Source organism: Triticum urartu, chromosome 4, assembly GCF_003073215.2.
Source record: "Triticum urartu cultivar G1812 chromosome 4, Tu2.1, whole genome shotgun sequence".
Lineage (NCBI taxonomy): Eukaryota > Viridiplantae > Streptophyta > Magnoliopsida > Poales > Poaceae > Triticum > Triticum urartu.
In genome coordinates, this window is record NC_053025.1 from 388,218,702 (window position 1) to 388,232,856 (window position 14,155).

Consider the following 14,155-nt stretch of genomic DNA (forward strand, 5'->3'; position numbering starts at 1 on the left):
TTTGAGATTGCGAGGGATGTAGAGGCGGGAGTAAAATGCTAGGGCTATTGAAAATTTGAATCAAGGGACTGAAGCAGAGCGGGAGTAACAGACATCGCACACGGTCCGCACATACTAATCGTGTGCTATCAAACATTAAAACCTTCCAGGCGGTAGATATTTTCGAGATTGCGAGGGATGCAGAGGCGGGAGTTTTGGGGAGCGAGCTAGTGTGCTTGACACGCCGGCTGTGGGTTGTAGCCGATGAAACTTCTCGCATAAGTCATAGGCGTACTATACACCGACGGTGCTCAAAGATATTTTGTACTACATCTCACACGGTTGGTGAGAATAAACTGTGTGGGATCTACTTGATTTGAATTACAAAATGGGGTCACAACGGCAATGGACGGTGTTTGAATTGCTAGACCTTTTATCTGCAGTGAACATGCAACTGTAGGTGTGTCGTAAAAGAATTGAAATTATTCAGGGTTCGTTTGGACATTTCATACATTAAATTGGTTTTCTAGCCATTTCAGGTGCACAATTAAAAATTAAACTACATGCACATGCCCCGGTGCATACAAATTGGTTGAAAAATCAAATTTGTGTCCTTCAGTGCATGCTTAGGTCCCATGGAAGAAATGAGAATGAATTTTTCGGGGTTCGTTTGGCCTTTTTTATACATTAACTAGGTTTTCTAAGCATTTTATGTGCATCTTATATCTTATATCTTACATTTACTAATTGGAAGCACTAATCGAGACTCCACGTTTAATCCTAGAAAACTAAGGTAATTGTCCGTTTGATCTATATACTAATTAATTATAGCCGTTAGATAAGTATACTACCCCTTGCAAAAAAAAGAGATGAGTATACTTCATGGTGTCCTCCCCAGAAACCTCCTTCCGTGTGATATACGCAGAAGGAAAAATACTTCATGGTGTCCTCCCCAGAAACCTCCTTCCGTGTGATATACGCAGAAGGAAAAAACACATCTCAAACTCCTCTACGCAACCCATTGGCACTTTGTCGAGCGAGCCTATCGCCGCCTTTCCTCTTCCCCCGCTTCTACATGTCTCCTCTCCTCTATCATTTTCCTGTCGTGGACTTGAAGAAGGTTCATCGTGCTGCAATCGATCTGGAAGAAAATGACCCATATCCTCCCTGATCTGGAAGGTTCATCGTCGTCTCCAGTCAAGGAAGCACGGATCTCACGGTAGCTGCGTAATTAGGTATGGACGGGTTCGAGAACCTTCCAAATCGATCTGATTGATTGGCAGCATGGTGATTCATGTCCCCAACCCTACTCGTGTTAATCTCCCACTAATCTTGCCCCTACTTTGCAGGCAAGTAATCGTGTAAACATCAAATCCCATGTTTTCTATCATGTTGATTTCATCACAGAACCCCCACTAAATCCACTTCGTGCATACTGTCATCAAGAAGTTTTGGTTGTGTACATGTATTTTTGGACTGTTCTTGACTAGAGTATGCCTTCTAGGGAGTAAAGGAGGATAAGCTTGGATGGTCTACATCAAATTCAATGGTACACTGCACCCAACGTGTGTTCTCTACGTCTTCAAATCATCCAACGGCTAACCAGTTCACTTTGAAGTTGATAGGAAGCTTTGCAAAATATTATTACTCTGGAGAAGATATAGATGTTGTCCAAATATCAGATTATCTGCATGGTAAAACTAATAGCTCTTTCTTCCGGTATTAAGACAAGGTATGATGCCTGGACCATGAATATTTTTCCATATATATTCATTTAACCTATAAGATTGACCAACTTCCGAGATTTCTCTCAATTCAGGCTGTTAAACTGTACATTTTTGGCAGATTTGTACTAAGAATTTAACATTGTTGCTCATGCACAATTTCCTGTGGTAACTATGGAATCCATATTTCCTTGGTCTGTTTTAATAATATGTATGATATTTCCTTTGTAGTTCCATAATTAAGATTTTACAGTTGTGACTTATAAAAAATATGATACGTTAGACATTTTCAACCAGGAATACCAGAGAGCCCCTTTGGCGATTCTAATATTTATGGCAATGGGGTTGTGTAATTGATAATGATCCAGATTAGTATCAGCTAAATCTGCTTTCACGAAATTAGTAGATCTATGTGTTCCATTTTACGCAGCAAAATAGTGTATACGCATGCCACTAAATCTATTTCATCATCGAACAATACTCTACAAAAGCTCCCAATAAATTTTTGTGCGCAAACTTACAACTAATCTAATATTTCTGTACAGATCGCAAATAGGATTTATAGTCTTTATCTTGAACTAATAAATGATTTTAGTTACCACCAAGTCATGTATGGTCACATTATTGATCATACTGAAACTGATTCTCCTTTGTACCTCATCCAGTGGCTACAAAAAGTACAAATAGATCACTGCAAATCAGAGGGAGTGATATCTTCCCTCAAACTTTTCAATTTTGTCATTCACCACTTCTGTCCCAACTAAACAGACAACTCAGTCAGTCTAAATCCTTTGCTTCATTTTCCAACAATTCGGCTTTACATGTAATGTTTCATCTATAAAAGGTCATGAGCAGATGTTTCGTGTTGTTCCCTGGACATGAGTTCTGAAAAGCTTGATTTCCATTTTTTGGATTTCACAGCCTGGACAAAGCAATGATTTTCCAAATTGGTTTTAAGTTGTGTTCTTTCAATGAAATTGAGTTTTTTTTTCGAAAAGGGGGAATTCCCCGGCCTCTGCATCAGAAAGATGCATACGGCCATCTTATTAACCAAAAAAGCAGTGCCAACATGGTTCCAAGGTCTCCAAAAGTAATAAAAAGCAAAGAAAGCTCACACAGAGCCAAAAAGGGCTAGAAACATCCACTAGCCAAGAGAAGACGCCACAACCGGCTGGCTAAAACTAGGTAGGTAAACTACATGCCTATCCTATTACATGACCGCCATCCAAACCGGTTGAAGATATCCCGAGCTACCATCTCCCATCGGAAAGACCCAGTAACCAAATGCTCCCTGGCCTCCGTCTGGGTGAGTAGCGACCATGTACGGATCGTAGCCGTAGTTTGGAATAAAACCTGCAAAAAATGGATACATGATATTCTGTTAAAAACCAAATCATTTCTGCAAGTCCAGATAGTCCACATCAAAGCACAAACTCCAACCCGAATGTGTCTCGCTAAGTTAGGCTCAATCCCATTAAGCCATGTCCCAAATAACGCGTTAAAAGAATTCGGTGGATTGATATTAAAAGTAATGTGGACCGTCTGTCAAAGTACTTTGGCCAACGGGCAATCAAAGAAGAGGTGTTTGATTGTCTCATCCCGATCACAGAAACTACACCTAGTAGGTCCTGTCCAATTACGCTTTATCAAGTTGTCCTTGGTTAAAATAACTTGTTTATGGACAAACCACATAAACACTTTTATTTTCAAAGGAACTTTGACCGCCCAAACATGCTTAGAGGTAGGAATGGAGTTCGAATTAATAACATCAATATACATTGATTTAACAGTGAATACTCCAGACTTAGTCAATTTCCAGCGTAATTCATCGGGTTGTTGAGATAGTTGGACCTCCATCAGTCTCCTAACTAAACGGAGCCAGTCTTCCCAACGATTGCCCGCTAGCGTCCGTCGAAACTGAATATTAAGGGGGATAGATTGAAATACCGAAGCAACGAACACTTCACGTCGTTGAACAATACGGTATAAAGATGGATATTGGATGGCCAAAGGTGTCTCGCCGAGCCAAGTATCCTCCCAGAAACGTGTACTAGAGCCTTAGGGTGCGCCTTACGCTTCAGTAGGAATGATTGGTTATATTGTGTCAATCTTGCAGTACAGATGGCGTTGTGGTGGACGAAGGGGTGAGAATTGATGGGACTTAATGGTCAGTTATTGTACTAATTTTTGAACGGAATTTCTAGAAAGTGAACCTTTCCCCTCAGCCTTCCGAGTGTGACACAGTATTTACCATCTGATTTTGGCTTGCATCCGCGTGCACATCGTCACAATTGATGTGTGACATCAGTACAACAACCTGAAAACGCCCTGTAGTGCGGTGTCCACTTTTGAAATCTCGATTTTCCCCATGGGTTTGTTTCATGTTATTAAGTAATATCTCTCTCTTCTCATTAAAAAAACATATTCAAGCCATGTTTGATGAGCACGATGAGAATTTTAAAGGTGTACTACAGTTGGAGCAAATTTATTGGTTCCTGCAAGCAGAACGGCTTACCTTTTTCTGTTTTATGGGAATTACTACCCCCCTCAACCATCTCATGTAAAAAGTACACAAATATGCATTGGTAGATACCAGTTTGAAATGTGCAGATCAAGTCACACTTCAAGTTAAGCTGTAGATGTGATTTTCGTATCTCCCTACTAAGATATGCATCTGAACCTTTACTGATATTTTGATAGTACAATGACAATTGGTCTCCTGTGAAGCAAATAAGTTATTTTCTTATGGCACGTCATGTCTTCAGCAAATATATCAGATATAGATTCGGTGTAAGTTAACCTTTTTGTAGTATAATATTTTATATGAATGGTTGGATTTTCCTGGAGTTGCTATAGAATACTGTAAAGATAACTTGATGTTACTATAGGGTGCACTAGGCCAGTAGCAAAGTTGTTCGTTTGTAACTACTTACTTGTATGTTAGTCTTAATATTTAGTTTTTTCTTATCTTGCGCCAAATTAGCCAATTCTTTCTTAACTATCAAATCACTTCTAAATTGTAGTAATCGATTCTTAGTTCTCAACTTCTCCAATTTTCCAATCCATCATCCCCATACGTTTTAGAACTATGCAAAGCTTTTCACGAGTGTCCTTGCTAATTACCAAATTATATTTGCCAGTTTTCAAATCTACATGATGGGATCGTGTAGTCCTATAGTAGTTCAGTTTTTCATAGCAGTATCAAAAGTACTTTATATTTTTCCTGTAAATTACTCCCGTCCTTGCTTCCACATTTTGTAACCATGTGAAACCGTCATTCTAGGAGCTATTGATTTGCATATAATCCCATGGACCGGGCTCAAAATTTATCCTGCGCACAAAGCTACTCTATTTGTGCAACTATTATCTAAAGTAGGTACTGAAATATGTTGTGCATTCAAGATCAACCTTTATCTTCAGGCCTGTAACATAATCTATATTGCTCAGTTTATTCAAGTTTGCATTACAGTTTCTGTATGACCAGACAACTAGATGGTGGCTACAATTACACGAACGTCGCACATATAATTTTTTCCATGCTAAGGAAACCTCAAAATCTTCAGTTTTATTTGCCATGGAATATATGTTCAGAAAAATGATTGTCCAACTCACTTTTTGACGGGATGGACATATTTCTGTAGTTGTTTAACAGCAGTAGGCTAGAAAGATGATTGTCCAACTCACTTTTTGATGTCATGTTATATTTTCGTTGTAGAAATATTTAAAGATTCAGCAAGTAATATAGTCTCAGAAAAGTTTGATATGTTGTTCGTCGATGGATTGATGTTGCCAATTTTAGAAGTTTTAATTTTGATCATTTATGGCGGCAAAATGATTTACATCAACAAAAGTATGCATACATGATTACTGTTACTCATTCAGATATACCTTCGCTCTAATTATTTGTTGCATCATGACTATCCGCTGAACTGTAATCCAATTTTGGGTTGACAATTACTGTCTATATATATTACACTGTTCAGTTCCATTGCCGCGGAGAACAGAAGGAAGAGCGAAGCAAACCTCCATCACATGCTTTTTTTAGAAAAGGAGGATGACCCCCGGTCTCTGCATCTGGGAGATGCATACGGCCACTTTATTGATTATCCACGAGGACCTTACAAAGTATTACAACAAAATGCCTGAATCCGCCATCTTGGCAACATATGCCACTACTCCTATCCATATGATGAAGGGGTGCTACCTGGGCCAAATACCCGGTCTACTCACCTAAGCCTATCATCAAAAGCCAGAAGCCCCAGCCGAGCCACATACCGGGTCTGGGGCATAAACTGGTCTGACGCACTCACATGTGTCATCGCCGCCATCTTCCACAGGTCCGTCTTTAGAGCAGATATTGAGGCTTCTACCTTGTCAGGCCACTCCGCCATCGACGCCACCTTGACGCCAGACAACTACCTCCACCTACGCGAGTCCATCACCACGCATCGGACGCCGAGTCTCCACTGCACCACGCCGCCGAGATCCGCCGTCATCAATGTGAAGGATGAAGTACCGCTCCACCAAAAAAGGTGCCCGCTGGTCCCTCGAACCCGTGTACGCCTCCAAGAATGACGCCCCCAAGGAGGAAACGACACCAACGCGCCGCCGTCATCCGATCAACTGATCTAGGGTTTCCCCCGGAGGTAGCGGATAGAGGTCTAGAGCTTCTCCACGGCGATGCCTTCAAGAAGGTAATGACACCACAGGGTGCCACCAACGCCGGTCTTGGCATCAAGCCGAGCACAAGGTTTTCACCCGGATCCGCTTGAAAAACCTCCATCACGTATTGTGTGCATGGGTCGCCGCCGATCTGAGCCGCCGCACATGGAGCATGCCGCACCGGCCAGATCAGATCTGTTCGGAGGGCACAACCCGCATGGTGCCGACCCAACCACCAGGCCCTCCATGCCGCCACCGCCGATCCGAGGTCAGATGGTGTGTCGCTGCAGACCCGGCCGCCGCCGCCGAACGCCGCCACGCAGCCCGAGGCAGGGCCGACTGCCGTACCCTACCATCGCCGCCCTTGGCCGAGGCAGCCGCCGCGTCGCCGCCAGAAGGCAGGCCCGCCGCGCCGCCAGGCCAGATCGGCCGTGCCACCCACGCCGCAGGGTTCCGCACCGCCCGCATGGCGCAGGCAAGAGGGAAGACCCCCGCCACCGCCATCAGCCCCGGGCTATAGCCGGCAGCGGAGGGAGGGGAGGACGGATGGGGACCCTCGGCGGCTAGGGTTTTAGATCCCGCCCGAGTCGCCCGAGCGGGGGCGACGCGGGGGGCCTGCGTGAGACCGAGTTACTCACATGACTTAAACAGACAACCCCACCTCCATGACATGCTAAGAAGAAAAAGTCTGACTGCTACAAAAGTTGTTTCAAATAATGCTTACATGAGTTTGAAAATAATAATAATGCTTACACGTTACTTTGGTGAACTATGTGATCTGTGCTGGTGTAAGATATATTTTTTAAGGGAATGTGTATTCGAATTGAATTGCTCATGTAAGTTTACTAATAAAAATGATAGTAAAACAGTGTATGCTTGACGGACATATAAATAAATGAAACTGAGCTCACTAAATATGTAAGTGAGTTTATTAAGCAAATATTACATATTTCTTGATGAACTATTTTTACCCACTTTTAACAAATATATTGCTTATAGACTTTGTTTTAGTGTGATATGAGGTTAGTTCATTCATATTGTATTTAGAAGTTATGGGTGCCTAATTATAAAATTTTATAATCCCGATGTTGTTGTGATTCCTACCATCTTAAGATCACAATATTAGGCACAAAAATAAAAAATTAAAGCTTGCAATGCTAAAATATAAAGACACATGAACCAAATTATTTGGAAGTAAATAAAGACATTTAATTTTTTTTTCCTATAAGTATTACCAATGTGAAACTAACCATTTTTCAGAAGTAATATTAGACTAAAAATTTCCTATATTTCAATCCAATATTGTTTCCCATCACACATCACACATGTATGTCGTTGGATTAATTTTATGTTTATGTTTCACAAAATATCTAGCCCGTGCAGGCCCATGGGTTGATAACTAGTAATTCAAATTTGAACTACAAGCACATGCTTCAATGCACCAAAGTTGGTTGAAAAATCACACGTGTGTCCTTGGGTAAATTTTCAGGTCCCATGCAAGAGATGGGAATGAAATTCAAACACCATGGCACTGTTGATTGTCGGCAAAACGTTGAGATGCACTACTGGGGAAAACCTTATACACAGAGGTATAGCAGTAGCGTTGGTCAAAACTCGGCGCTAGCGCTACTTAGTAGTAGCGCTTGTTGCAAAACCACGCTACAACCATTGTTTTAGCAGTAGCGCGTCTTCACGGAAAAGCGCTACTACTAAAATTCCATCACTAATGCCGGTAGGCTAGGAATAGTAGTAGCGGTTCACCCAGAAGCAAAACTTTGTAGCAGCGCGTTTATGCTGTAGAGCGCTACTGCTATGAAAAAGAAAATAAATAAAAAAATAATTAGAAAAGTAAATGAAAATGAAAGAAATAGAAAAAGGAGAAATGAAAAAAAAGAAAATGTAAAGAAAACAAAAGAAAAAGAAAAATAAAACAGAAAGGAATAGTTGTAGCGCGTTTCTCTCGAACACGCTATAGCTATCTTAGCTATAGCGCGTTTCGACAAAACGCGCTACTGCTAGTTTGACTCAAATCCCGGCAGCCCGGGCTCAAAATTTCGCTAAGTCCTTTCCCCCCTCTCTACTCCCGGCACCCCTGTCCCCCAGCTGCTCCATCGCCGTCGTCGCCCTGCCGCCTTCGACCACACCGCCACCGCCCGAGGCCGCCTTCGACCACACCGCCGCCGCCTACCGCCTTCGACCACACCGCCGTCGCCCGAGGCCGCCCTCGACCTCACAGCTGCCGCCCGAGGCCATCGTTGACCTCACCGCCGCCGCCCTCGAGCTCACCGCCGCCGCCCTCGACCTCACCGCCGCCCGAGCCAGAGCCTGCCCTCGCCGCCGACCGTAAGGCTCTGCCTCTCCTGTCCCCTACCCTCCTCTCTCTCTCTACTAGGGCAATTCATATATATGTTGATACTGTGTTGATGTTCATATGAACCCTAGATTTTTTAGGGCAGTAGGCATTCTATAGCATTTAGGAAAAATGATTAGCAATTTTTTTAGGAAATTATCTAGGGCAATTTTTATGAAAATGCCTAAACAGTAATTCCATTTAGCTTTAAACTAATAGAGGGTATATAAATAATAGTAGCATTTAGATTTAAATTAACAGAGGCTATAAATAAAAACACTTAGCTATAAAAAAATATTTGGACTACGGACCTGAATTTGTTCCAAATTTCATTCAAATGAAATTTGAATTATTTGGACTATGGACCTGAATATTTTTGAAGAAATTGGGTGTAGGTACTAAGGTCTTGCTGTGGAAATTTTGGTGAGGTCAAAAGGGTTAGAGAAAATGGAGTTCCTAGACTTTTAGCTTTAGGCCTCCTTTGGTTTAGAGGAATCTTGTAGGAATTTCATAGGATAGGATTTCTATAGGAAAAATTCCTTTAGAGCCCTTTGGTTTGTAGGAATGGAATCCTATTCCTATGGAGGAATTCTTCCTATCCTCCACATTTCATAGGAAAATAAACATTAGCCTAGACTCAATGGAAAAAATCCTATGATGTGAATCAAAGGGCATCTCCTTTCCTATTCCTACTCATAGGATTTGAGATACATGTCATCTCATTTCCTATGACTTTCCTATTCCTACGATTTTTCTACCCTATGAACCAAAGGATAGACAAAAAACAAAAGTATTTAGCTATAAATAAAAAATAGTAGCTATGGCATTGAGCTATAAACAAAAAATAGAATTGTTTTTCTTTTCAAAAACTTGGTCAAACTAATTGTTGCTATGTAAACAAAAAACAAGACTGTTTTTATATGATATATGTCATTGATGTTCATTTGCATATTCCATTATTGTTGATTATATCTTTTCATTGAAGTGGCCATGTTATATGCAAATTCCTCAATAGTGTTTGCTCATGTTATATCTTTTCATTGAAGTTGTTCGATTGTGCCCAAGTGGCTTTGTTGTTTCCAGGGAATGATGCTGAGTGGCCTATGTTTTTCCAGAATGTTGATTCATTTCTGTTCCGGCAAATTTCAGGTTCTTGATTTGTCCACTTTTTAGCAAAGTTCATGCCGAATTTTTTCGTGAATTTCAGCATGACTTGTGCTACAAATTAGGACATATCGAGTGCCCGGGATTTGCCGCACCAGGAAGGAGTCAACATTCCTGCAAAACAATAGGCCTTTTTATGTCATTATTCATTTTATTAGGTCTAGAATTAATTGACTAGATTTAATCATAGGAAACATGGCTAGCAACGATGAAGGACAGGGTTCTGGTGATTGCGACGACGTCTACCGGGCGGCAGACGAATTTTTTAGCCTTGCCAACGATCAACTGATGTTGTTGCTTGGCCCACCGGTGGCATCGAGGACTGAGACTGACACGCAGACTGGTGCTGAGACTGAGACCGGCGCTGAGACTCAGACCGGCATCGAGACCGGCGCTGAGACTGAGACCGGCGCTGCCTCGGGGAGCGGAGCCGGTGTAGAACCGAAAGCAAAGAGGCAACGGCTTCCTAACAAACTCAGGACTACTAGACTGGTGGTCACGGAGGTGGACGACGACAATTTTGAGCCAAAGGCGCCCGAGGAAGCGCGTCGATGCTATGGCAATCAAATAGGCTGCATCGTACGGACAACCGCCACCATCAACGATGAGAAACTACAGAAGATAGAAAATATGAGGAGCTCCATCCTAAAGAAGTTTCACCAGATATTCTTGTTCCCAGGCCGGAATGAGAAGGATTATGAAGATCCAGATGAGGACCCGGCAATGAAGAAGATAAACAAACACGCCATGACCTAGTTTAGCGACGCGTTGGCCGCCTAGAAAAATCGAGTGAAAGCAAAGATCATCGACAAGAAGGAACCCTACTCCGAGATTGTAAAGGATAATCCAACAATCACGGAAGAGAAGTTTCAAATATTCAAGGAGGGTTGCGAGGCCGAAGCTGCCAAAAAAAAGTCTAAGTACATGAAGGGGCTTCAAGAGAGGAACATTGGGAGCCACCACCTCGGAAGCCGTGGTTACGGCGGAAAGAGGTCCAAATGGGTCAAGGAGGACGCGAAAGCCGCGAGTCGGCATCCCAGACCCCTTGGCGGATTTCACCGTCCCGCAGGAGCGTGACGTCCTCAGGGCCCGGCACCGTTGGGACCCAGTGAAGAAGGTTTACGAGACAAAACCGGTCATTACGGAGTTCATGAGACTGCTGGTAATTTTAGTTTCTGATCAATTCGACTGCACACGTTAGTCATATTTGTAAACCACCCTTATGCCTTTTGCAGAGAGAGCAGCACCGGATTGCGGTCGAAAGCGACTCGCCGTCTGAGGCATTGGCGAGGCCCAAGTGGGACACTCCATTCAATCGGGCGTTGAACATATTGAAACGACAACCGGTGGATACTCGACCGTCGTATGGACGCATGCACAGTGTCGGAGACGGCGCCACGTGGAAGAAGTACTACCGTGAGACCACGGAGGAGAGAAAGGAAAGACGGAGGTTAACTGAAGAAAACATCGACAAGAAGGTTGAGATTGCGGTTGAGAAGAAATCATCTCAGACAGTTGCAACAGCGGTAGCTACCATAAAGCAGGTGGTTGCAGATTTTTCTACTTCCTTGGTGACGGGCGTTTTTACTTGGACAAGGCAAAATCCAGAAAAAAATGCAGAGGACTTTCCCCTTGCTGACTTCTTGGGGAGCAGCTCGACTAGCGTTGCACCAGCACCTGCTCCCGCACTGGCTCCCGCACCGGCTCCCGCACCGGACGTGCTCAGTGGTGCTTCGTCTTTGGCTAAGCTCGACGCCCTCACGGTATCTGTCACACCGGCCCCCTTCAATATAAATGTATAATCTCCCGTTTTCGTTGCCTTTCGAATGTCTCACGTCGCAGACTTTTCTTTGCAAGCCGACGAAACCCCGTGCACCATATTGTACACCATCGACGACCAGAAGGTGGACGTGGGGAAGGCGGCAATAATGGAGCCGAAGGAACCATTGTTCCACAGCCGGCCGATCCCCCCGAACGTCTTCAAGGTTCCCGTGGCCAGTGTCAAACCGGGCCATGAGAATTTGCCTCCTCCAATACTAGTGGGGGATGACGACGAGACACCGCGGCGGCTTGGTGATTGTTGCATTGGGTGGGTCCTGTTGTGGCCAAAGAGTCTGCTTCGTCTGGAGGCGGCCGGGAGCACACCCGCGAGCACACAGCCTCAGCAAGGTATGAACATCAACACCCCACCTACCCAATTAGCGTCGGGTGTCGGGTTGGCTGATAGCGGACGGGGTAAGGAGGAGGCTCCATTAGTTGCTGATGACGTCACCATGGATGAGGATGAGGACGACGATGGCGCTGAACAGTATGTCTATACTGGCGCCGCCTCAGGGTTTGAGCGTCATGAGTCGGTGCCTGAATTGCCGTCTCAACGTATTTTGGACGACCTTCCGGTAGTAAATAAGTCTAGGAAGAGAGCGAGGAAAGGCAAAAAAGCTGATTCTATGATCTAGCCGCCTCAGCAGCCTCGGCTTCCGGACCGTATAGATATCCCCGATGCAGATAAATGGCATATCCCCGGTCAACCAATCCTATCTGCAACAGCGCTACGGGGCAGATTCGGCGATCTAAGGAGACTTCATGACGATGTGCTGCGGGTAGAGAAAGGCCTCATCGCCTCGAAAGATCCAGGATACCCACTCTATGTGGTTACCGTTCCGCGGCAAATGTCGTACGTCGACAGCTTCCCCGCGGATAAGTTCTTCCTCCGATTCGATTACATATTCGACATGTTTCACGTGAAGAAGCTGGATTTTACGTTTGCCCGCCTTTATGCCTTGCACATGAACTACATCATTGGGGTTGAGCAGATATCTCATATCTGTGTCGCTGACCCGTACTACATGCACGAGGGCTTCTTGGGAGTCTGCGCAAAGCACCGTGAATACGCGAGGGATTACATCGTCAGTTTCATGCTCGCCAATAAGGACAAGGAGGCGATTCTCATGCCTTATCATCCCGTGTAAGTCATCCGCGCTGCTATCCTTCCTTCGATTTCAATCATTCATTTGCACGATGGAGGCTAATTAATTTGAGGTGTACTTATTTTGCACAGCCGCGGGCGCGCCGTCCTCATCATCCTCTACCCCCGATTCTCCCACGCTCTTTACTTGGAATCGTCGAAGAACATTCACAAAAAGGATTACACCCACATCAAGGATGTTCTCGATAGTGCTATGTTTTACTACCAAGCAAGGGGTGGAGAGGTCAGGGACAAGAAGAGAAGGGGCGGCAGGGTCGCCTTCGGCCATAAGACCGACTTCTGCTGCACCCGGCAACCGAACGATTCTCTTAATGATGGATTCTATGTCCTACACCACATGCTAGAGTACAGACGGGATCACCAGAACCTTCGCATGTCACCTAGATCCGGTGATGCCCATATTCTGCAATGGGCAAAGGACATAGGAGATATCGAGGATCATCGACTTCGAGCTGAGTTCTATAACATCCAGCACGAACTTGCCCAAATCATCATGAAGGAGGTCGTCAGAAAAACAGGGATGTTCTACGGAGAAGGACAAATGTCGCGGGAAGACGTCCAAACATGGATAGCCTCTCAGCGTCTCGACATGAAGCCTTTCACTAAGCTCGAGGAATATCTCCCTGACTTGGATGGATGGAACGACATGTTGGAGTGATTGTCGATATATGACAATGTGTCCATTTAGTCCATACTTTCTGTATGACAAAACTTTGAGTTATGCACGGTGAAACTTTATTTGTGATGTAATTAAACCGTCCTCCTCCTCGACTAGCGAAAATCACTCTAGTTAGGGCATTTTGGGGTACGATGAACTTTGTTGTTTATGCTTATGATATGTTGTTTCTATTTTTGCCAAGTCTGTCTCTTTCTGTTGCTCAACTATATATGTTGCATATCATCGACTCATGTGACGATGCAGGTGCATAGATCATAGATGGCGAAGAAGTGCTACGCCAGGAGTATATATACGACAAGTGGCCGGAGTGTCAGGACCAGGTGTACCGGTTTCCGGTTTCCGAGAGACAGGAAGTAGTTAGTTTAGGTTCACGCTAATGCGAGAGAGGGATACGAACTCATGTACTCAAAGTGATAGCTCTTCTCGCGTATATCATTGTTTAGATGGATGACGATGTATTTGCAAGTAATCGAGACTTGTATTGCTATTTTCGAGATGATGACGAGAGACCACTTTGTGTTGGATGATGATTATGATGATGACATGATTTGATGAGACTAATTGTATGTATATGGTATGATTACATTTGTATGTGTATGATATGCTAAAGA

The 14,155-nt window shown here is 44.0% G+C and overlaps 1 long non-coding RNA gene across 1 annotated transcript; it reads left to right on the forward strand.

Annotated features, from left to right (window-relative positions):
• The first annotated feature begins 966 nt into the window (after window positions 1-966).
• LOC125551735 lies at window positions 967-5,508 on the forward strand. Its single transcript, XR_007303082.1, has 3 exons — window positions 967-1,214; window positions 1,484-1,711; window positions 3,820-5,508. It is a non-coding gene; the product is annotated as an uncharacterized LOC125551735 (long non-coding RNA).
• Window positions 5,509-14,155: the final 8,647 nt, after the last annotated feature.